Source organism: Oryctolagus cuniculus, chromosome X (assembly GCF_051225735.1).
Source record: "Oryctolagus cuniculus isolate XC-2025 breed Fujian yellow rabbit chromosome X, ASM5122573v1, whole genome shotgun sequence".
Classification (NCBI taxonomy): domain Eukaryota; kingdom Metazoa; phylum Chordata; class Mammalia; order Lagomorpha; family Leporidae; genus Oryctolagus; species Oryctolagus cuniculus.
In genome coordinates this window covers 95735925-95760672 of record NC_142888.1, presented here as the reverse complement: position 1 = coordinate 95760672, position 24748 = coordinate 95735925, and the positions used below count along the sequence as shown (strand labels likewise).

At 40.1% G+C, this 24748-nt stretch overlaps 1 long non-coding RNA gene and 1 pseudogene across 1 annotated transcript in view; both read left to right on the top strand.

Annotated features, from left to right (window-relative positions):
- LOC149119703 (uncharacterized) overlaps positions 1-13736 on the top strand; it is a 56253-nt gene extending 42517 nt beyond the window's left edge. Inside the window, exon 3 of the long non-coding RNA XR_016227731.1 lies at positions 13453-13736. This is a non-coding gene — a long non-coding RNA (uncharacterized LOC149119703). The remainder of the gene's footprint in view (positions 1-13452) is intronic.
- Positions 9320-9787, top strand: LOC100348182 (large ribosomal subunit protein uL30m pseudogene; annotated as a pseudogene).
- Positions 13737-24748: the final 11012 nt, after the last annotated feature.

Genomic DNA, 24748 nt, shown 5'->3' with positions numbered 1-24748 from the left:
GATGTGGGGGAAAAGGTACCCTAATCCACTCTTGCTTAGAATGTAAACTGGTAAAAGCACTATGGAAGACAATATGGACATACCTCAGAAATCTGAATATAGACCTACCATATGACTCAGCCATCTCACTCCTGGGAATTTATCCAAAGGAAATGAAATCAGCAAATAAAGAGTTATCTGCACCCTCATGTTTATTGCAGTTCAATTCACAATAGCTAAGACGTGGAATCAACCTAAATTTCCATCAACTGAAGACTGGATAAAGAAACTATGGGATATGCACACTATGGAATACTAGACAGCAGTTAAAAATGAAATCCTGTCATGTGCAACAAAATGGATCTGGAATACATCCTACTTAGTGAAATAAGCCAGTCCCAAAGGGACAAATACCATATGTTCTCCCTGATCTGTGAGAACTAATAGAGCACCTAAAAGAAAATCTGTAGAAGTGAAATTGACACTCTGAGAAGTACTGACTTGAGCAGCCACTTTCTTGACTGTCAAGGAACAGTTTTTTTTTTTTTTCTTCATACTATTTGTTAAACTCTTTACTTAACATAGAGTTAATCATATGTGTATAAAATGAATTGAAATTGATCTCAGTGAAAAATAAGAGTGGGAATAAGAGAGGGAGGAGGAAATTTGTAACAATAAAGCTGTATAGTTCTGCATACATTCCTACGGGCTTACTTCTAAGGGTACAGTTTAAAATCTTGCATTGGGACCCCAAATCCCATTAAGCTGGGTGGTAAAAATGCCATCTTAATTTTTAAAGTGATCATACCAAGTGTTAATTTGATCATATAAATAGGTTTAAGTTTTAAAAGGATCATATAGATAAGATCAAGTGTCTGGCAATAATAATAGAATTAAAAAGCAGAGAATGTTCCAACATGGGAAGCAGTCCACACAGTAGGCTCACAGAATGACAATGGCTTTAAATAGCACTCTGACCTCAAAATAAGTCCTTAAGGCATTCCATTCTGGCTGAAAAGCCCATGAGAGCATTTCAGGCATGGAAAGGCAAGATACTGTGCAATAATGTGCTACGTGAAGGATCATTGTTTATGGAAAGAAGTGGCCATCAGAGAAGGATGTACTTTCCTCTGAAGGGAAGAGAGAACTTCTACTTTGCTTATGGACTTATCTAAATACTAATGGAGATTGTGGATTCAAAAGGTTTCCATAGCCTTGGCAGCTCATGTCAAGAGCCTCAGGTGATCACTGATGTCATACATAACAGTGTTAGTTGTAAGATTAACAACAGGAGTCACTGCGCACTTACTTCCCATGCAGGACCTCTGTCCTCAATGAGTTGTATTATGAGAATTAACTGTAAAACCTGTTCTCAAAAATAGTTTTTGTGTGTGCATGTATGTGTGTAAATTGTTGAATTCTTTAGTTATTAGAGAGTTGGCCTTCTGTGTATAAAGTTAATTGAAAATGAATCTTAATGGAGAATGGGACTAGGAATGAGAGAGGAAGGAGGAGGTGGGGTGGCAGTGGGGATGGGAAGGCAGGTATGATGGGAAGAATCACTATATTCCTAAAGTTGTACTTATGAAATTTGTACTCCTTAAATAAAAGGTTTATTTGTGAAAATAAATAAATAAATGCACTGGGAACACTTATTAGCCTACGCTTGGACAAGTATTTTATGATAGTGTTGAATATCTCATGCAATACACTGAACACTATCCTGAAAGGCAAAAACAGTGCAGTATGGGTATATTTTCCCATCACTATAAAACTGTCATGGGTACATGAGGAATGCACCAGCAGATGGAAGATCTCTGTCAATCTCTCTGCCTTTTAAATAAATAAAGAGAATTTTTTTCAAAGTCCAATTATCAGAAGTCAAACCATTACATATGAGGACTGTACTTATTTGTAATATGCTTGTAACCTTCATGTGGGACAAGGCAGGTAGCCGGATTAGGACCACAAACTGCAAGCCACGCCTCCCCCAACCTGTGTAATCCTATTCACCTATCAAATAACCCATTTCCCGGATGTATTACATTTACCTGGGACCTGGGTGGCAGGGCTGGAGGACACCTCTCCCCTTGTAACCTCATAAGATGCCAGCTACTGGAAGGGGCTCTTTCTCTCCTCAAAGAGGAGGACTATACAGGGTGGCTGAGGCACTATCTCTCTACTTCCTTCCCCCATACTTTTCCCTTCCTGGCCTACTCAATTCCTGAACAATACCCACGTGTGTGTGTTTTCCTCACCTTTTAAATAAACTTTATCATTTTGTGTACCATATTTGTGTCTGTACTTAGAATTCCTCTCTAGGTAAGAGGCAAAGACCTGGAATAGGAACTTGGACCCCAGCCTCACCCACAACAGCCTTAGTTTTTTATATTCTATCAATGAGTTTAGGAGAGAATGTAGTATTGTCTTAAAGAGTCATAATAATAATAAAATGAAGTCACTTTCTTAGAATCCAACAACTGAGTCTTTGGATCCATTCCTCCTTAATATTTCTTCCTTCTGGTTCAAGAGTGTGGGGCAGGTTCAAGGAGGAGCTCACATGACTTCTGAATGGCTGGCTAATGATGGTTTTCCTTTTCCATATGGCTTAATCATCTGTGCCTCTGCTGTCCAGACCTGCGTATTTGTCACAGCTGGTGTTTTCTTAATATTTCTGATCTCAGCCCAAATGTTGTAGTCTTAGTTGCTTCCATTCCATTCCAACTGTCATATCTTCCTTTATTTGTGTATCAGTGTATTACTAAGCCACAAATGGCACTGCCTTGTGCTTTCAAGTTCTTAGAATAACTCCAGTGCTAGAGCTCTTTATTTGATCTGTTACCTATCAGAGCGTGGCACCACTGCTCTGACCCTGGGCCTCCAGCACAGCACAGATGCACTGCTCAACCATCTCTTCCCCTCATACACAATAAATAGACCTTTATTTGATTTTCTGATCAAACCAGTTTACTTTAACAATATCCCACCTTGAAGTTAGTTCCTTCCCATATTCAATTAAGTTCTTGTTCAAAGGAGAAGTCTTACCGTCTCAAAACTTAGCGATAGTTCTTAGTGCTAGGGGCATATATTGGTTTCAACTTGTCCAATTATTATAGTTCACATTGAGGTCCTCAGGCCTTTGTATAAATAAATCCCAGATGGGTCTGCCCAGTTGGGCATCTAGACATGCCCAGGCATGTTTGAATCCACAATGGGAATTACTACAACATAGCCTTTCACTCTAAGACTTGGATTTAAATAACTTTTATAATTTAAAAAAATGACTAATAAACCTGTGAGAACAAAATGAGAGCAAATACGTGGAAGTTCTTTGCAAGGGGGCAGGCATTGTGGCATAGCAGGTTAAGCCACCATTTGTGACTCCTGTATTCTAGACTGGAGTGCTGGAATGAGTCGCACATATGCTGCTTCCCTTCAAGTTTCCTGTTAATGCATCCTAGGTGGCAGTGTGACCTGGAAACAATGATGAAGGCGAAATCGGTTCTTGTCTCATGTAGAAGAATTTCCAAGCAGAAAGGACAGGGAGCAACACAAGATTTATTTAAAGTCGGAAACCTCCTGCCACAGTGTCAGGACGGGCGCTCCAAGAGAGGAAAATAGAGAAACTTGTCAAAGTGCAGTCTTTGAGCACAATTCAGGGGAGCAGAATAACAGCTAACAGTCTATCAGAGTTGATCTTCTGTATATAAAGATAATTAAAAATGCATCCTAATGAAGAATGGGATGGGAGAGGGAGTAGGAGGTAGGACAGGAGTGGGGGTGGGAGGGCGGGTATGGGGGGAAGAACCACTACATTCCAAAAGCTGTACTATGAAATTTATATTTATTAAATAAAAGCCTTCAAAAAAAATCAGAGGGAGGGAATAAAACCCAACAGAAGGCAACTGTAATCTTGTCTAACCTGTTCAGGATAAAATAAATTAAAAAAAATCAGAAGGTGGGATCACTACTTGCTTGCTATTCTCACGATAATACTAGAAACTCTGAGGGGGTGAGATCAGCACTTTTGTCTTGCTAAAGGCAGCTTCTGGGGAGAAACAAGTGTTCTGTCAACTCTTAAAGGGACTCTCCCCCTTTTCTCACTCCAACAGGAACCTGACCTAACTGCCTGTTAGCCCATCTAACTCCTCACAGCAGCAGATCATAGCTCAAATTCTGGGGAACTCTGTTACCCACATGGGAGATCTGGATGGAGGTCCTAGCTCCTGGTTTTGGCCTAGCCTAACCCCTGGCTATTGTGGGCTTTTGGGTTAAGAACCAGCGGATGGAAGATATATTTCACTCTCTTCTCTCCCTCTCTCTCTCCTCTTTTTCTCTCTCTTTTGCTCACTCTTGCTTTCACCCTGCCTTTCAAGTAGGTGAAAATAATTTTTAAGTACTTAACAAATGCAGTGTATTATACTGAGCTCTTTCTTGTTTGTTTAGTAGAAATATATGTCAATGGGAAAAATTAAAGCATCAAAAATGGGGAGAGTTTAAAAAGGACAGGAATGATTGAGGGAAAAGCCAAGTTGATAAACACAGGGAAAGCAATTAACAATCTATGAGCTAAATAGAATTTTTGTGAACATGCTTGAATGCAAAATGCATACATACTTGCCAACTGAATAGAGACAAATTTGGAAGATGGTCCTAGAGTACCTAAAAACTACTAGTAATACTTTGTCTACATACATTATTTGACAGAAACCTAAGTGAACCTACACAGCATGGAGAATTACAAAGCTTGACTCCAGAGAACACCTACTTGAGCCACACCACTTAAAAGTTCTATGTGAATTTTGGCAAATTACTCAATCTCAGCTTCCCATCTGTAATAAACTAGAGGTATAATAGTAACATTTCCCGATGGATTTCTTGCATGTACAAAATGAGTGAATCCATCTAAGGTACTTGCCATCAGGTCAGGCACATAGCAAGTGCTCAATAAGCATGCATTTTACAATTCATCTAATCATGCCACTATATTTCAAGAACCAAACTGAATAGGGCTTTAGTTTACCCAAATTTTCCTTAAATCAGAAATTTAGGAATTGTATTTTTCATTGATGTATAATTTAGTGAATGTTATCTGCAATTGAATTCAAAGTTATTTTATTTTTTAGTTTTAAGCAAAAGTTAGGAAGAAGTCTGGCTTAAACAACTCACATTGTATAAAACTAGCTCATTTGCCCTTTTGCTCATAATATGGGTAAAGGGACACACTATCATAGGACGAGATCAAGAAATACCAGTTGATTTTAAAATGATTACAAATCTCATTTACTCAATAGGACTGCTATAAATGGAGATTACTCTCACAATTGCTATAGAAAACACAATTAATATTCATGTGCAGATACAGTTTCATTTATAAATATCTGATAGTTTATAATGTACTTTCTTTTAAACTACTGCCATAAATGGAAATCACTTTTGCTGCCACTATAGGGAGCTACATTTAATAATCATATGTAGATATAGTTGAAGTTCTGAATATTAGAGTGTATCAAGTAATTTGTCCTAAAGTACAGCCTTATAAAAGGAAATTACTTTCATAACCATTTGAGAGCTTAATTACCAATCAAACATAGACACAGTTTTAGTTACAAATATAAGAGTTTATTGTGTATTACTTGAAAATAATTGCACTCTAAAAACATTTACTTTCAACAAATCTTGAAAACCAAATGCTTAACATAAACCACAAAATGTTCACCATAACAATACTTTCAAAATGCTGTTTACTAAACCATGAATTTGGAGCAATAATTTAAAAAAAATATTTGGATACCAGCAATGCTTATGTTCTCTCACAGAAAGGCCTGGGAGTGAGTCAATAACATTCCCATTGGTCTAAAAGCAGGACTGTCTGCCAGAGTCCTGACTCATAAGCAGCCTGTTGGCCATATTTAGCAAAGGAGTCTGCAGTTCATTAGCAGTGCTCTGACAATAAATAGCCTATCGTTGCTGCCAATGAAAACCACTACAGTAGAGAGAATTTCTAGGCCTATACCATGATTCATATTAACCAAGCTAGACTATGCACATGTGAAAATCCTTAATATGAAGCTCAGTTTTCATGACATATTCCCTCATGAAAGTTAGGCAATATTTAATAGCTGATGCTCACTGCAGTCAACTCAAGCAGTTTAAGGCAGATCATCCAGTTTCTGAGTTATCCATGTCCCGCATTTTCTCCTGCTGCTTCCTTTGGCTGACAGCCTTTTGACCATTTCACTGTTCATTAGCACCTGCAAAGGATAACTGAAAGCAGATGAACTCAAACCATTCAATTATGCTTCTCATTAGCAGCTCTACTGAAGGACTCTGTCCAGGAGATGGTTACAACTATTAGGTAAAATTAGGTTTCTGGATTATCAGTGGATTTCAATTATTCACGTTGTTTCTGTCCCTCATGACTCTTCATAATCCAGAGTTGTTTGTATATATATTATTTGCCTTGCCATATGGAAAAACAAATGGATCTTTAATGGGAAAATTTAAGGTACTGTCTTTCAGTTCTTGTTTTTCTGTTGATAATTTTCTCACTCGTTCCTTTTTTGTATACCTAACTAAAAAACACACAAGGCTCTGTAAGAATCTACACTAATTATATGCTTAATTATTATTATAATTAGTAAAACACTGAAACTAATCCTATGGACATGTGAATATTTAGCCACATTTCTCACATTTGAAAAGTTTTATGCAAGTGTTTTAAATACCTAATTTGGCAACTCATTACTTATCTCAATCAGAAATATTGTAGCCAGGGAATGCCAAAAATAACATGCTGTTATAGGTTTATCCAATGATGCATCAACAAGGTTGTGTCTCTAGGGAAGACAAGAGATCTGTTTCTTTCTAAATCATGAAATACTTTAGATTATTGTAATCTTTGTCACTCTATGAATTTGAACATTTGTATTATGAAAGTATTATATGTTTATTTCTGAAAATAGGGACAATCATAAAAATTGCCTGTAATCCCACTAGTGATAAGCAGTTTCCATTTGTAGCATATACGTGCAATATTTTCCTGTTCATAAATTAACCCATCACCCTCCAATTGGGGTCAGATGTAATACTGTTCTTGTAACTTTTTTTACTCAACATATCAGATTTTTCTGTGCTAGGAAATATATTTCCACAACATTCTTTGAATTAGCTGCATAATATTCCATTGTGTTAGTGAGCCATAATTTATTTTCATTTTTCAAAAATATTTATCTATTTATTTGAGAAGCAGAGTTACAAACACAGAGAGACAGAGATAGAGAGAACTTCCATCCACTGATTCACTCCCCAAATGGTAGCAACAGCTTGGGCTGGGCCAGGCCAAAGCCAAGAGCCGGGAGCTTTTTCCAGGTCTCCCAAGCAGGTTCAGGGGCCCAAGCTCTTGGGCCATCTTCTACTGCTTTCCCAAGCCATTAGCAGGGAGCTGAATCAGAAGTGGAGCAGCTGGGACTTGAACCAGCGCCCATATGGGATGCTGGTACTGTAGGCAGAGGCTTAACCTACTATGCCACAGCACCAGCCCCTATATTCATATTTTGATTTAATGACTTAAATTGTTTCCAGTATTACCTTTTTATAATAAAGGCTATGGGAAACACTCTGGAATGCAAATCTCTGTGAACATTCTTAATATTACCATAAGCAAAATGAGCAGAAATGGAATTCTGGATCAAAGAATATGGATATATCTTCAAATATGTTTTCTTACCTAGTAAGTGCCCTAATTTTAACCATACTGAGATTGTATAAATTTTTTTGACAAGAGTGAAAGTAGCAGTATACTCCACTGGATTGAATACTCAGGAAGCATCGCAACTTCTGAGGGGTGTGCACATGTCATCTTTAATTTAATATGGTATGGCTGATGGTCACAGTGATCTTTTTTTTGCTAGTGGTTACCACATTATGCACAAATGGATATTTAATTTTTACAGTTTACTGATATCTATCAATTTAAGGAAACCTCTAGTACAGCTAGCCACCAAAATTATTTAATTTCTCCTGGCAAATTATTACATTAAAACACTAACTGAATTCATTTTAATACACACAAATAGTTTACAGTAATAGGATCTATTATTTCTTTGACATACTGGTACAAGAGGCTATTTCAAAAAGTTTGTGGAAAATGGAATTAAAACAATAAGTTTATTTTGCTGCAAAAAATTGAAATCCATGCATACAACTATACTGATCATTCTTTGTTCTGCATTATATTAAATTCTCAAAAATAAAAAAAATCATCCCTAATTACAACTTTGTTTACTTAACCTCTCTCAATCTCCACCAAAGGCAGAAACATACTTAAACCCTCAACATATTTTTTAACATCCCCAGTCTTCTAACCTACTATGATTTTCCACCTCATTAAATGACATCTCCATCCTTCCTCTTCTGTTGTTTTTTTTTCTTGTAAATTACCTAACAATGAATTGTATCCCCATTCCCTCCCTACCTACCTCCCTTCCTTCCTTATTGTTTTATTTGAAAGGCAAAGCTGGGGCTGACACTGTGGCGTAGTGGATAAAGCTGCTGTCTGTGGGGCTGGCATCCCATATGGGTGCCTCTTCAAGTTCCTGCTTCTCCATTTCTGATCCAACTCCTGGCTGTTGTGCCTAGGAAAGCAATGGAAGATGGCCCAAGTGCTTGAGTCCCTGCATCCACGTGGGAGACCCAAAAGAAGCTCCTGGCTCCTGGCTTCAGCCCAGCTCCGGCCATTGCAGCCATTTGGGGAGTGAACCAGCAGATGGAAGATCGATCCCTCTCTCTCTCTGTCTCTCCCCCGCTCCACCATAACTCTGCCCTTCAAATAAATAAATACATCTTTAAAAAAAAAAGAAAGGCAGAGCCACAGAGAGGGAGAAACAAAGAGAGAACCTCCATCCACCAGATCACCACCTAAATGGCCACAATGGCTGGGCTATGCCACAGCAGGCCAAAGCCAGGAGCCTGGAGCCTCTCCCAGGCCCCCGGGGCCTAAGCACCCGGGCCACCCTCCACTGCCCTCCCAGGTGTACCAGCAGGGAGTTGGAGCCAAAGCGGAGAAGTCAGACCCCAAACTGGTATGCAGGTGTGGCAGGTGAAGGACCCACCCCCAATGCCACAATGCCGGCCCCTCCATTCTTTTAAGCCAAAAGTACCGGTATCATCCTCCACTTACTCTCCTTCTTTCACACCCTAAATATACCCCATCAAGAAAGTGACCATAGTTAATGATAGTACATTGTATACTTAAAAAAAAATTGCCAAGCAGCTCAGCAGAGAGATTCCAATACAATGTTCAGCAGGTGCTGCCTCTAAAGACAGCGATCATCACACTATGGCAGGAATTTGGCACTCAATAGTTCAGAGGCCCCCAGGAAGACTGTGATAAAAGATGTGGAGTCTCATTTTTACAGATTGGATCTGTCACAAATTTACCACATCAAGAATTCCAGATGAAGTGTTTCAATCTTCACCTGTAGAGCATGAAAAATATAGCAGGAATCCACAGGACCGTCACAAGTTGCCTATTGTTACCAGGATAAAAAGTACAAAATGGCATCCCTATTGAGAAAAATATACAATAACGATGCTTGGGTTAGAAAATGCACATACACCTCAGGTTCACAAGAATATTCCTTCAGTGAATACAAAACTGAAGGTGGTTAAACAATGAATAAGCATCAAGCCCCTGAAGTTGCCACAAGGCCTTCCAAAAGAGAATGTGTCCAACATGTGCCTCAAGAGCTCTTGTGAATTAGTAGTGCAGTGGCATCTGAACCCCGTGGAGCAGAAAAAAAGTTAGGTCCCAATGCCAGAGCAGCTTCAGATTAAAAATGCAAACCAATTCCACTTAATGATGGTGACAAAGTTTGTCCATTAAAATACATTAAGTATAATTTTCACTGACTAAAATAACAGTTTTTCCAAGAAAGTAGAACTTATGTTAAGTGTTCTTTAAAAATAGTCATGAGTAAACAGAGAATGAGCCAACTTTTAGAGGTGGCAGATAAATTGTTGGCACAAATTGTGGTGATGGTTTCACATGTGTACATGCATCTCCAACTCACCAAATTATAGACCTTAAATAGTTACAGATGTTTGTATGTCAGTCATACCTTGGTAAAATGATTTTTAAAATATATCTTCAAAATATATCCAATCTGACCAGCTCCTAAAATCTCCACTGCTACCACCCAGGTTCAAGGCGCCATCATCTATTCTTTGAATTATTGTAGTAGTCTTTTAACTGGCCTCCCTGCTTCAGCCTTTGTACTCGTACAGTTGATTCCTCACACAAAACCCAAAGAGATGTCTGTGAAAATATAAGTTAGATCAAGTCATTCATCACCTCAAAACCTTCCAATGTCATCCCATCTCACTTTGAATCAAAGCCAAAATTCTTACAATGGACAACAGGACCCCACAGAGTGTAAAACCCCATATCCCTCACCTTTCAGCATTCTCTTTGAACTGTTTCTCTTCTTCCACTTTCTCTCTCCATGTCAGCTACACTGATCTACAACCTTTTTTGCTAATAAGCAGCAGTCATAGAGAATCGGTACTTTAAGATAGATTCTGCATAAAAGTAGCAATCCGTAAACAATGCACTGCAATGAACTTAGTGTGTTTTGTATCCTTCATTAATCCTTTCTGGAACATCTTATACTCATTTCTTAAGTCTCACTCACCTAATTCATTCAGGCAACAAATATTTATTGAGATATGATTATATTGTATATGCTAGGTATACAATCAATCAATAAACAAAACAGACTTTTTACCCTATTAGAATTTCCATTTTATGGGGGAAGGGAAAGACCACATAATAAGTCAATTGTGAAGTATGTTAGAAAATAGCAATGCTGTGTAAATACAGAGCATAGATACTGGGTTGGGTGTGTGTGCTTCTATGTATGTGTGAATGGGGGCTGTGTGTGTGTGTATGTGTAGGTTCATTATTGATCCTTGCTAAAATGTCATACTTGGATTTGACTTATTTCTTGGGCTATATTTTGTGTAGCTTAGAGATTCTATCCACATGTGACATCCTGATTTCTGACATGATTTGTGGGGAGCAACTCAGACTAGACTGTTACTGGAATTAAGACTTATTCTATGCATCTGCTCTCCCACAATATGGCTCTGAGAAGGGAGTAACAACTTCTACGCAGCTGCCTCTCGCCAACTTGAGTGATGACCTGCAGGAGCTGATCCTGCTCCTGATTGGAAGAGAGCAGCGTACTCGGCGTGTGGGTAGCAGAGTTGGGATTGGTGGAAGAGGACTATAAAGGAGGAGAGAGACACCATGCACCAGGAACATCTATCTGAAGGAACACCTGTGCAGCCCCCGAGAGAGCCGGCTGGCGGTGTGCCGCTCCCCCGCGGAAGTGGGGAAAGTGGCAGGGGGAACCGCCCTTCCACGGAGGTGGAAGGGACGGTAGCCAATCCGGGAAGAACCAGCAGCAAACCCGGGGAGGGCCGAGCAGACGAAAGAACAGCGCAGGGTCCTGTGTCGTTCCTCCGCGAAGAGGGGGAGCGACAATGATTCCTCCATTACATGGTTATTGTGTGGGGTCATCTTCCTGAATTTTCCAGCATAATTTGTTCTCTGTTCCTTGAATTTACTCTTCTTCATTCCATTGCTTTAACTGCTAACATTTATTTCACTGCCCTCTGGGCCAGTGGTAGAAATCATGGCTAATACCTTGAGAATTTGCTGGTGATCTTCTACCACACCTTTTTGATTCCTCAGGCCTACCAGTGGCTATCCGTGACACCCACATGCATTCCTTAGGTCCAAAAGTTTGAAACTTCCAAACTAAGAAATTACTTACTGACCTGCAAGGAATTGAGCATGGTGAGGAGTCAACTGGTTATTTTCTTAGAAATATGTCCAATACTTAACAGAACCAGGGTTATTTAGCTTTATATCACTCCATGGTTGATCCTGAAGATATCAAAAATCCAAGAGGATTCTAGGCACCTTTACTGAATTATAAGACTTTGGTTTACTATGGAACAATGCTTTCGGTTATCGCTAAGTGTGTCAGGCATAAAAGAATTTCTTAATCTATTGAACAGTCTGACAGTTCAGATAAAAGGAATTCAATTGACTTACCTATTTGGAGATTCTGCTTAGAGATAAGCTGTGGAAAAATTTACTCCACTAGGAATTTTTCACTTTTAGTCTTCTCAAAACTCTGAGTTTCTCCTAGTCCAGCCATGCTCACAGAGGTTTTAAGTGGATTAATTAGTGCTTATAAAGCACCTTTATAAATGAAAAGTAGCTAAGTAATAAGATAATCATTTAAACTCTAGATGTTTGCCTTTTTTAATTCATATTACAGTTCTAATTTCATACTTTTACCATAATGTCACCAGATTTTAGGTGAGTTCCCAAAATAGACAGTATTAGGACTAAAACTGTTGTATGACCCAATATGCAAAATAACTCTGGGAAAGGAATGCTGAAATTGACTTGATTGTAGCAATGGCCTATTCTCTTAAAAGAATTCTTGTTTATTCAATGTCATCACAAACAGTGTTTCAGGGATTTGGAAATGAGAGCATTTCATATTTGGTATAGTGCAAAAAAGCTATTTATGTAACAGTCATCACAGATTAGCTGTAATGCCATGAGAAAGTTTGTTTCAAAACTCGGACTTGGAGTTTGAATTTAGCAATAGGTCAGATTAATTTTTGTGAAAATCTTAGTATTGTAAGTCCTTTTCCTTTTCATTACATTTTCACAAATAAAGCTTAACAGGATGTTTGGAGATATTTCTCTTTCAAGAATGATTAAAAACATTCATTTGGATTTATAACAAAGTATTATGAGAAAATCAAATCAAAATATCAAACCTATAGGCAAAGCAGAAGTATTGTTGCATTCTAATGATTTTCTACTCTGTTTCACCTTCCCAAAGTGTCTTGCAAAAAAATAAATAAATAAAATGAAAGCTAATAACATGAGCTGAAGCTACCAAGTTTGAAACAGGCAGGTTTCTCAGGTTACTGAAAGGTGGCTGAGAATATGTGGGTGTATCATTGTTTCTAACTTGGAATAAATTTAAACTTTGATAGCTACTCTCTAATTAGTGCACAGACTTTATAAGAAAGGAAGATTTGTTAATTTGCAGCATCTGCCTGAATGGAACGGAATGGAATATACTATTCTCCATATGGCCTTCTCAGCTAGTTCTTTTTTAAAAAGATTTATTTATTTATTTATTTATTTGAAATTCAGAGTTACAGAGCCAGAGAAGGGGGGAGAGAGAGAGAGAGAGAGAGAGAGAGAGAGAGAGAGAGAGAGAGAGAGAGAATCTTCCATCTACTAGTTCACTCCCCCAAATAGCTGCAACAGCAGAGGCTAGGCCAGGCCAAAGCCAGGAGCCAAGAGCTTCTTCCAGGTCTCTCACATGGGGGAAGGGATCCAAGTACTTAAACCACCTTCCGCTGCTTTCCCAGGCACGTTACCAGGGAGTTGGATCTGAAGCGGAGCAGCTGGGACTTGAATTGACACCCATATGGGATGTTGGCACTGCAGATGGGCACTGTACCACAGCAGGCCCCGCCGGCCAGCTCTATGCATTACAATGTAAGGACACCAAACATCTACCTCCCCAGCTATATTAATTTATTAATGTTCCAGATCTTTTCTCTTTGGAAATAATACCTTGCTTGTTTTTTCTTTTTAAGCAATTCTGTAGTACAGTCTCTGAAAATTAATGAAGAAAATTTGTATATTACATCACACATGAGGGTACTTCCTAAGTTTGGAATAGATGGAATTGAAACAAAGTTTAAAAAAAAAGTTTATTTTGGTGTAAAATTTTTGAAATCCTGTGCAAAGGGTTTTTTTATATATAATACACAATGTCAATGAACTTTTTGAAAATCCCCCCCATATACATTAAATTCTGATGTTTTAAAACTATTGCTACATGAAAAACATGAGTTGAAAATTTATACTGTAAAGTCTGTTATGAATATATGTCTTCAATAAAAATATTTCAGGTGCATTTAGTCCATTAAAGGAGCAACAAGGAACAGAAAAGCAGAGCTCGTATACTGGATAAACTATTTTAATGGTAACATTCAATCATCTATGATATTCAATAGGTAAACCTAATGGCTAGATTCCAAAAATAAAGGGTTTGTCTCTATGAAAACAATAGCATTCTCATATCCTCTGGTACTTACCTATTAAATTCAGTAACCAAAGGGTAAGCATGTGCCACTTTAGCTATGGATTATAAAGTATTTAAGAGGTGGAAAGCTAATACAGATGAAGAGTTAAAATTGTGTATGTGCGGGTGTAAAAAGTTAAGCTTAAGCTTACAGGTTTAAACCTTCCTGGTACAGCTGTGAAAATAAGACAGAGTGAAGTAGCACCTTGACAGTAGGGACTCCATTTTGGAGAACTTGAGACTCCATTCTGAGAAAGCACCCCCCCACCGTGAGACTCTGGTCTGAAACTATGATCTCAAATAGTCGGACAATAGCAGTGCACTACATCACCCTTGGCAATGCACAAAAACCCCCTAGCATGATTGCTCAAGCTTAAAAGTAGAAAGGTTGCACCTGGGTTACCTGGGCTAATAATAAAGATGTGATTTGTCTGTGTCTTACATTAATGTCAAGTCCTAATTGCTAATTGTAATATTGTAACTGGTATTATCAAGATTATGATAAATATTAATTTCACTTAGGTTTTAGGTTATGTTGACCCCAGTAACCATATACTCTCTTTTGATTTTATGTACTCTCTTTTGATTTTAGCAACTGTGTATAGCAACCGTGCATAGCAACCATGTATTCCCCCTTCCCGGTTTTGCGGTTTTTGCCTTTATAAACCCTAACCTTTGGTTATTCGGGGCTGCTCTGTTCATGTATGATCAAACAGCCCCAGCATGCTGGATAATCAATAAATCTTTAACCCTTTGCTGGTTGCATGAGAGAAAAGTCTCTTGGAGTCGTTCCTCGGGCGGTGGGCTTTTTCAGACTCTAACACAGAGAATAAATGACCAACTTTCAGTGTATATTAAAGGTTAATAGGGAGGTGGTACAGTCCTATGTATTGCTGTTGGGTTTCAGTTTCATAAATTTATTAAGAACCAGAGAGGAATAAATATTAGAACTAGTCAAGATGAGGGGAAACTTACAAAAGATGCTTGGGAAACTGAGCAAATGTTATCATTGGGCACCAGATGAACAATGACAGATACAATTCAATATCTCTGTGTACAAGTCAATGCACACTAGGAAAAATTAAATTGCTGTATACTCTGGAAGATTCTGAATTAGTACATCTTGAGGGGGAAAACACTTTAAATGCAGTTCTGTGAGATTGCTCAGTGCAAAAACTGAATAATGTCTTAAAAGTGAAACATGAAATAACGGAAATTTATTCAAAAGATATAATGACACCTCACATACCTTGTACATACACCTAAGCTTTGCAAATACAACATGAACAAAAATAAATATATTAGTCACTTGACCTTGTTTAGAGAAAACAAGTGTCTTTTAACTTTATTTTGATGTCATGAAACAAAATAAAAGACACACTTAGTATTTCACTGTCCCTTGCTGTCATAAAATAAAAAATGAAAAGCAAATATATGGAACCAGAGCTGTCTAACATAAATATATAAGGAAGAGAGTATCTACAGGACAGTGGCTATGAGCATGGGATTCAGTTGATAGCAGATACACCTAAGTTCCAATTTCACTTTGTCCAAAAAAAGGCAATCTCTACCTCTTGAGATTAACCTATTTTCTGGCATGTAGTAAATGCCCAATGAGTGAATGTTTCAAAAACTGTAAATTTTCGGCCGACACTGCGGCTCACTTGGCTAATCCTCCGCCTGCAGCGCCAGCACACCAGGTTCCAGTCCCAGTCCCGGTTGGGGCACCAGATTCTGTCCTGGTTGCTCCTCTTCCAGTCCAACTCTCTGCTGTGGCCCGGGAAGGCAGTGGAGGATGGCCCAAGTGCTTGGGCCCTGCACCCACATGGGAGACCAGGAGGATGCACCTGGCTCCTGGCTTCGGATCGGCGCAGCGCACTGGCCATAGCAGCCATTTAGGGGGTAAACCAACGGAAAAGGAAGACCTTTCTCTCTGGCTCTCTCTCTCTCTCTCACTGTCTAACTCTGCATGTCAAAAAAAAAAAAAAAAACCTGTAAATTTCCTTTCATAGATATTCTGATAGTTTTTGTAGAATTTTATAGGTCGAATTGAATAGTGTCTAAGTTTATTTAATAAATGTTTGCACCAAAATACAACAACAAACATTCCAAAAATGTCACACATCACAACCATATAGCTTGGTGAATTTTCACAGAATAAAAATATCTGTGCAAACATCATGCAACTCAAGAGAATATTACCCAAACTCAAAAAGTCTGCCTCAATTCTTCTTCCCATCCATTATCCCTCCTTCTTTCCAAAAGTAATTACAATATTATCACAAATTGGTTTTGTGGTTTTGAACTTTGTATAAATATAATCAGAGTATATAGTCTTATGTTTGTAAGCTTTTATTCAACATTATGTATGAGAGATTCATCCATGTTGTTGCCTATGGTAATCATTTGTTCATTTTCATAGCTATGAAGCATTTAATTGTTGAATATATCTCAGTGTATTATTTCCTTCTCCTACTGATAGACTTTATTTTTACAGCTATGGTATAATGCTGCTGTAAAATTTTGTGCACACATTTCTTCGGGCATATATGTACACATTTATCGGGTTTGGAATTCTGGGTCACAATTAAGCATATATTTAGATTTAATTGAAAAGATATGCAGTTTTCCAAAGTGGTTATACAAATTTACATTTTTTTTTTTTGGACAGGCAGAGTTAGACAGTGAGAGAGAGAGAGAAAGGTCTTCCTTTTCTGTTGGTTCACCCCCCAAATGGCTGCAACAGTCAGCGTGCTGCGCCGATCTGAAGCCAGGAGCCAGGTACTTCCTCCTGGTCTCCCATGGGGTGCAGGGCCCAAGCACTTGGGCCATCCTCCACTGCACTCCCGGGCCACAGCAGAGAGCTGGCCTGGAAGAGGGGCAACCAGGACAGAATCCAGCGCCCTGACCGGGACTAGAACCTGGTGTGCCAGGGCCGCGAGGCGGAGGATTAGCCTAGTGAGCCGCGGCGGCGCTGGCCTCAATTTACATTTTCAAAAGCACTGTATTAGAATTTTAGCTATTTATCATCCTACTACTTAATTTAAAAAATAAATTTTGAATCATTCTGGCAGGTATTATCATTTGCTTTGAACACACATCTCCTGATGTTTCCTGTTTCTATAGAAAAAAAAGGGAAAACAATACCACAAATCTTTGATTATCTAGATTAAGCAAAATCAGGCAGATGAAGTAGAAATACTTATATATAGTGTTACTGTTCGTTCCATTTTTAAGGCTCAAGTTTCGTAATTGAAAGTTTTAAAAGTAAAACAAACCACAGCAAGTAATTTTGTGGGTGTCAACAAACTGATTCTAAAGTTGATATGGAGAGGCAAAAGACCCACAACAGCCAGCATAATATTAATGGAGAAAAAAAAAAAAAAACTCAGAGAACTGACACTACCAAACTTGAAGACTTATTATAAAGCTACAGTAATCAAGTATTGGGGAAAGAACAGACAAATAGATCATTGGAGTCGACTACAGAGCCCAGAAGTAGACCTACACAAATATACTGACATGAACTTTCATAAAGTTACACTGGCAATGCAATGAAGAAAAGATAGTCTTTTCAACAAATCTACTGGAACAATCGGACATCCACATGCAAAAAAAAAAAAAAAAAAGTATTGACAGAGACCTTGACACCTGCCACAAAAATTACCTTAAGATGAATCATAGGCCAGCGCCGTGGCTCACTAGGCTAATCCTCCGCCTTTCAGCGCCGGCACACCGGGTTCTAGTCCTGGTCAGGGCGCTGGATTCTGTCCCGGTTGCCCCTCTTCCAGGCCAGCTCTCTGCTGTGGCCAGGGAGTGCAGTGGAGGATGGCCCAAGTGCTTGGGCCCTGCACCCCATGGGAGACCAGGGTAAGTACCTGGCTCCTGGCTTCGGATCGGTGCGGTGCCGGCCGTGGCAGCCATTGGAGGGTGAACCAACGGCAAAGGAAGACCTTTCTCTCTGTCTCTCTCTCTCACTGTCCACTCTGCCTGTCAAAAAAAAAAAAAAAAAGATGAATCATAGACATAAATGTAAAATGCAAAACTATAAAACGCCTAGAATAACATAGAACATCTAGATGACCTGGAGTTTAGCAATGATTTTTTTTTTTTTGACAGGCAGAGTGGACAGTGAGAGAGAGAGACAGAGAGAAAGGTCTTCCTTTGCCGTTGGTTCACCCTCCAATGGCCGCCGCGGCCAGCGCACTGCGGCCGGCGCACCGTGCTGATCCGATGGCAGGAGCCAGGTGCTTCTCCTGGTCTCCCATGGGGTGCAGGGCCCAAGCACTTGGGCCATCCTCCACTGCACTCCCGGGCCACAGCAGAGAGCTGGCCTGGAAGAGGGGCAACCGGGACAGAATCTGGAGCCCCGACCGGGACTAGAACCCAGTGTGCTGGCACCACAAGGCGGAGGATTAGCCTAGTGAGCCACGGCACCGGCCAGCAATGACTTTTTATATACAACATGAAAGGCATGACCCAGGAAAGAAAGAATTGATAATATCAACTTCATTCAAAAGAAAGACTCCTGTTCTGTTAAAGACACTATCAAGAGAATGACATTAAGCCACATAATGAAAGAATACGTTTGTAAAAATCATAAATTAAAAAGAACACTTAAAATTCAATAATAACAAGATGAACAACCCAATTAAAAACTTAGCCAAAAATCTGAATAGATGCATCATTAGATGAGAAGTAAACATACAAAAAGATGCTCAACATCATATGTAATTCAGGACTTACAAAAAACAACAATGAGCGACCAGCTTTGTGATGCAGCAGGTTAAGCCGGTGCTCACAACACTGGCATTCCATATGAGTGTTGGTTTGAGTCCTGGTTGCTCCACTTCCAGTCCAGCTCCCTGCTAATGTATGTGGGAAAGCAGCAGTAGACGGTCCAAGTACTTGGACCCCTACCACCCATGTGGGAGACTAGGATGGAGTTCCAGGATCTTGGCTGTTGCAGACATTTGGGGACCAAACGAGATGATAGAAGATCTCTTTCTCTCATTCTGTGTAACTCTGCCTTTCAAATAAATAAATCTTTAAACAAACAAACCAAAATGAGATACCACTGCATACCTATTAAAATGGCTAAAATCCAAAACATTAATAATATCAAATGCTAATGAAGATATGGAGCACAGGAACTCTCATTCATTGAAGGTGGGAATGCAAAATGGTACAGCCACTTTGGGATACAGCTGGTAGCTTCTTAGAAAACTAAACATACTCTCACTATACGATATGGCAATCATGATCCTTGGTATTTACCTGAAGAAGTTGAAAACTTATGTTCATGTAAAAACATGCACACAAATATATATAGCAACTATATTCATAATTGATAAAATTTACAAGCAAACATGATGCCTTTCAATAGGTGAATGGATAAAAAGATAATTGTGATTCATTTAGACAATGGAATATTATTTGACACTAAAAACAAGTAAGCTGTCAAGCAATGAAAACACATGGAAAAACTTTAGAAGCATGTGACTGTCGCTCCCCGTTTTCGTGGAGGAGCAACACAGGACCCTGCGCTGTTCTTTCGTCTGCTCGGCCCTCCCCGGGTTTGCTGCTGGTTCTTCCCGGGTTGGCTACTATCCCTTCCACCTCCGTGGAAGGGCAGTTCTCCCTGGCCGCATTCCCCACTTCCGCAGGGGAGCAGCACACCACCGGCCGGCTCTCTCGGGGGCTGCACGGGTTCCCTTAGATGTTCCCCATAGATGTTCCCGGTGCATGCCGTCTCTCTCCTCCTTTATAGTCCTCTTCCGCCAATCCTAACTCGGCTGCCCACACGCCAAGTACGCTGCTCTCCAATCAGGAGCAAGTCCTACAGTTAATTGGTTGAACTGGAGGCAGCTGTGCGGAAGCTGTTTACTTCTCTCCCAGCGCCATATTGTGGGAGAGCAGATGCATAGAATAAGTCTTAATTCCAGTAACAGTCTAGTCCGAGCTGCTCCCCACAGTGACTAAGTGACAGAAGACAATCTGAAAAGGCTACATACTGTATGATTCCAATAAAATGACATTTTGTAAGAGATGAAACTATAGAGACAGTAAAAAGATCAGTGATTGCCAGCAGGTAGCAGAGGAGGAATGAATAGGCTGAACACAGGATTTTTAGGGCAGTGAAACTATTCTGCATGATGTTTTAATGGTGGTTACATGTCATTATACATTTGTCCAAACTCATAGAATGTACAACACCAAGAGTGAACCTAGAGTCAACTATGGGCTTTGAGTGATAATGATGTATGTATGTAGGTTCATTGATTGTAATTAAATGTACCATTCTGGGGAGATATGTGAATATGAGGAGGATAAGATATAAGAAAACTCCCTGCATGTTCTGCTCAATTTTGCCACGTTCTGCTCAATTTTGCTGTGCACCTAAACTACTCTTTTTTTTTTAACAGATAGAGTTAGACAATGAGAGACACAGACAAAGGTCTTCCTTCCATTGGTTCACCCCCCAAAATGGCCGCTACAGCCTTAGCTATGCCAATCTGAAGCCAGGAGCCAGGTGCTTCCTCCTGGTCTCCCATGCGTGTGCATCCTCCACTGCCTTCCCAGGCCACAGCAGAGAGCTGGACTGGAAGAGGAGCAACCGGGACTAGAACCCGGCACCCATATGGGATGCTGGTGCCTCAGGCAGAGGATTAACCAAGTGACCCACAGCGCTGGCTCCCCTAAACCAACAATAGATGCTGGAGAGGATGTGGGGAAAAAGGGACACTAACCCACTGTTGGTGGGAATGCAAATTGGTTAAGCCACTATGTAAGTCAGTCTGGAGATTCCTCAGAAACCTGAATATAACCCTACCATTCAACCCAGCCATCCCACTCCTTGGAATTTACCCAAAGGAAATGAAATTGGCAAACAAACAAGCTGTCTGCACATTAATGTTTATTGCAGCTCAATTCACAATAGCTAAGACCTGGAACCAACCCAAATGCCATTCAACAGTAGACTGGATAAAGAAATTATGGGACATGTATTCTATAGAATACTATACAGCAGTCAAAAACAATGAAACCCGGTCATTTGCAACAAGATGGAGGAATTTGGAAAACATCATGCTGAGTGAATTAAGCCAGTCCCAAAGGGACAAATACCATATGTTCTCCCTGATCGGCGACAACTAACTGAGCACCAAAGGGGAAACCTGTTGATGTGAAATGGACACTATGAGAAACAGTGACTTGATCAGCTCTTGTCCTGATGGTTGATGTACAATGTAATACTTTATCCATTTTAGTATTTTTTTTGTTCTAGTACCATTGGTTGAACTCTGTAATTAACACACAATTATTCTTAGGTGTTTAAATTTTAACTGAAAAGTGATCCCTGTTAGGAATTTGGAAAACATTATGCTGAGTGAAATAAGCCAATCCCAAAGGGACAAATACCACTTGTTCTCCCTGTTAGGTGACAACTAACTGAGCACCAAAAAGGAAACCTGTTAAAGTGAAATGAACACTATGAGAAATGGTGACTTGATCAGCCCTCACCCTGACTGTTGATGAGCAACTTAACATGTTATCCCTCTTAGTATTTTTTTTTGTTTGTTCTACTTAATACTTTTGGTTGAATACTGTAATCAATACACAATTCTTCTTAAGTGCTGAAACTTAACTGAAAAGTGATCGCTGTTAAGTATAAGAGTGGGAATAAGAGAGGGAAGAGATGTGCAATTCAGTACATGCTCAAGCTGACTTACCTCAAACGGTAGAATTAGAAACATACCAGGGGATTCCAATTCAATCCCATCAAGGTGGCATGTACCAATGCCATCTCACTAGTCCCAGTGATCAATTTCTGTTCACAATTGATCATAATGATAGGAATAAGAACCAAAGGGATCACATAAACAAGAATAGTGTCTGCAAATACTAGCTGACAGAATAAAAAAGGGAGAGAACGATCCAACATGGGAAGTGAGATACACAGCAGACCCATAGAATGGCAGATGTCCTAAACAGCACTCTGGCCTCAGAATCAGCCCTTAAGGCATGCGGATCTGGCTGAAAAGCCCATGAGAGTATTTCAGGCATGGAAAGCCAAGATACTCTGGGAAAAAAAAAAACTAAATGAAAGATCTCCATGAGTGAGATCCCAGTGGAAAGAACAGGTCATCAAAGAAGGAGATACCTTTCTCTGAAGGGAGGAGAGAACTTCCACTTTGACCATGGCCTTGTCTAAAAATTATCAGAGTCAGTAAACTCAAGGGGCTTCCATAGCCTTGGCAACTCATGACAAGAGCCTAGGCTGATTACTGAGGCCATACACAAGAGTGTCAATTTGTTAAGTCAACAACAGGAGTCACTGTGCACTTACTCCTCATGTAGGATCTTTGTCCTTAGTGTGCTGTACATTGAGATTTAATGCTATAACTAGTACTCAAACATTATTTTTCAATTTATGTTTCTGTGTGGGAGCAAACTGTTGAAATCTTTACTTAATGTATGCTAAACTGATCTTCTGTATATAAAGAGAATCGAAAATGAATCTTGATGTGAATGGAAGGGGAGAGGGAGTGGGAAAGGGGAGGGTTGCGGGTGGGAGGGACGTTATGGGGGGGAAGCCATTGTAATCTATAAGCTGTACTTTGGAAATTTATATTCATTAAATAAAAGTTAAAAAAAAATTAAAGCAAAAGCCAGTGGTTCGTGAGGAACAGGGATATACTAAGGATGTGGCCATTGTGAGCGTTTATCATAAATATTAGAGGGCCAGGAATTGCAGGTGTTTTAAAAAGATGGATTGATTAATTAATTTATTTATTTGAATGGCAAAGAGAGAGGGAGGGAGGGAGGGAGGAGGAGTAGAGAGAGAGAGAGAGAGAGAGAGAGAATGAGAATCTTCCATCCACTGGGTATCTCTCCAAAAGAGCCATAACAGCCAGGACTGGGCCAGGCTGAAGCCAGGAGCCTGGAATTTCGTCTGGGTCTCCCATAAGAATGACAGGGGTCCAAACACCTCAGCCATCATTTGCTGCTTTCCAGGCACATTAGCAGGAAATCTGATCTGAAGCACAGAGTAACCATGACTCCAATCAGGATATAGGATCCTGGAGTCCCAAGCAGTTGCTTAACCTACAGCACCACAACACCCACACTCCAGGAATTTTTAAAATCACTGGAAGCTCGGGACCTGTGCTGTGGCAAGAGGGTTTAACCTTCGCCTGCGATGCCGGCATCCTCTAAGGGCACGAGTTTGAGACACGGCTCCACTACTTCTGATCCAGCTTCTAGCTAATCACCTGGGAAAGCAGGGGAGGATGGCCCAAATGTTTGGGCTCCTGCCACCCACGTGGGAGACCAAGAAGAAGCTCCTGACTCCTGGCTTCAGCCCAGCTCCAGTAGTTGCAGCCATTTGGGGAGTGAATCAGAGGATGGAAGACTTCTCTCTCTCTCTCTCCCCCCACCCCGCCTCTGGCTCTCTGTAACTCTGATTTTCAAATAAATAAATAAACTTTTTTTAAAAAAAAAAAAGAGTATTTGTTTTCTATTTATTTGTAAAGCAGAGTTACAGAGAGAAGGAGAGAGAGAGAGAGAAAGAGAATCTTCCAACTGCTGGTTCACTCCACAAATGGCCGCAACGGCCGGAGCTGGGCCAATCCGAAGCCAGGAGCCAGGAGCTTCTTCCAGGTCTCCCACACACGTGGAAGGATCCAAGAGCTTGGGCCATCTTCTACTGCTTTCACAGGCCATAGCAGAGAGCTGGATCGGAAGTGGAGCACCCGGACTCAAACCTGCACCTATATGAGATGCCGGCACTGCAGGCGGTGGATTTACCCACTTTGCCACAGTGTCAGCCCAGTATAAAATGAATCTTTAAAAATAAATAAATAAATTGGGGCCGGCGACGTGGCTCACTTGGTTAATCCTCCGCCTGCGGCACTGGCATCCCATATGGGCACTGGGTTCTAGTCCCGGTTGCTCCTCTTCCAATCCAGCTCTCTGCTGTGGCCCAGGAGGGCAGTGTAGGATGGCCCAGGTGCTTTTGCACCTGCACCCGCATGGGAGACCAGGAGGAAGCACCTGGCTCCTGGCTTCAGATCTGCACAGCATGCTGACCGTAGCGGCCACTTGAGGGGTGAACCAACGGAAGGAAGACTTTTCTCTCTCTCTCTCTCTCTCTCTCTCTCTCTCTCTCACTGTCTAACTCTAGCTGTCAAACAAAAATTTAAATAAATAAATAAAAAGCATTGGAAACTTTTATTCCAAACTGTCAACTTCTCAGTTAAAATGATATTTTTATTGTCTTCATCATCAAATAAAAAGAAGCAAAATGAAAAAAATTTTCTGATTTTCTGTTTATTTCCTGCCAAATGAAGTAGGGCTGCTTTTTAGGTAAGTATTGACTTGGTGAGAAATGAGAGGTGCCTAAAGGATACCTTTGACATAAAATCTCACCTAACCATGTTTACTCCTTCTTCTTCTCCTAGTTTGAAGTGAATCCTGCCTGCTTCTCTTATTTATCACATCTGGTATTCAATCCAATTACTGGCTGACACATAGAAAGTGTTCATTAATTGTTGAATAAAGTGGCTGCTGATTCT